We start from the raw sequence: 441 nt of genomic DNA, 5'->3' as shown, positions 1-441 counted from the left end.
ATAGATGGAAACGGGGGTTCGGTAGACTTATGTACGTAAATGCCAAAAGCTATTTTCACTAGTTCGACCCACCATTGCTTGGATGTTTTACCTTTAGTACAAACAGCATAAATTATTAAGTGTTTCCTTTAGCCAATTTGACTCATTATCCACAGTTATTCAAAGCCCAACTAAATTATACAGATTCTAGATTACTGCATTAAGACAAACATTTTTACAAAACATGCAATGAAGAAACAAAAAGCCAAGAACAGCTGTTATCTAGCATACTAGTGACTCAGCGTGTTATACCTGATTTTGGACAAGCCCTTTGTTCTCATGCACTTAAGACAAGTGTATTTTTCACTTTCATTTACTTACAACTGTCATTGAGTGCTAGAGACACGTTCCACTGTTTCTTGTAATACAAGTCAGCATGTTACAACGTAAGTAAGCCTTTTA

The sequence above is a fragment of the Sinocyclocheilus grahami genome, unplaced genomic scaffold (genome assembly GCF_001515645.1).
Source record: "Sinocyclocheilus grahami isolate Dianchi unplaced genomic scaffold, SAMN03320097.WGS_v1.1 scaffold9349.1, whole genome shotgun sequence".
NCBI classification, from domain to species: Eukaryota; Metazoa; Chordata; class Actinopteri; order Cypriniformes; family Cyprinidae; genus Sinocyclocheilus; species Sinocyclocheilus grahami.
This window is presented reverse-complemented; position numbering follows the sequence as displayed.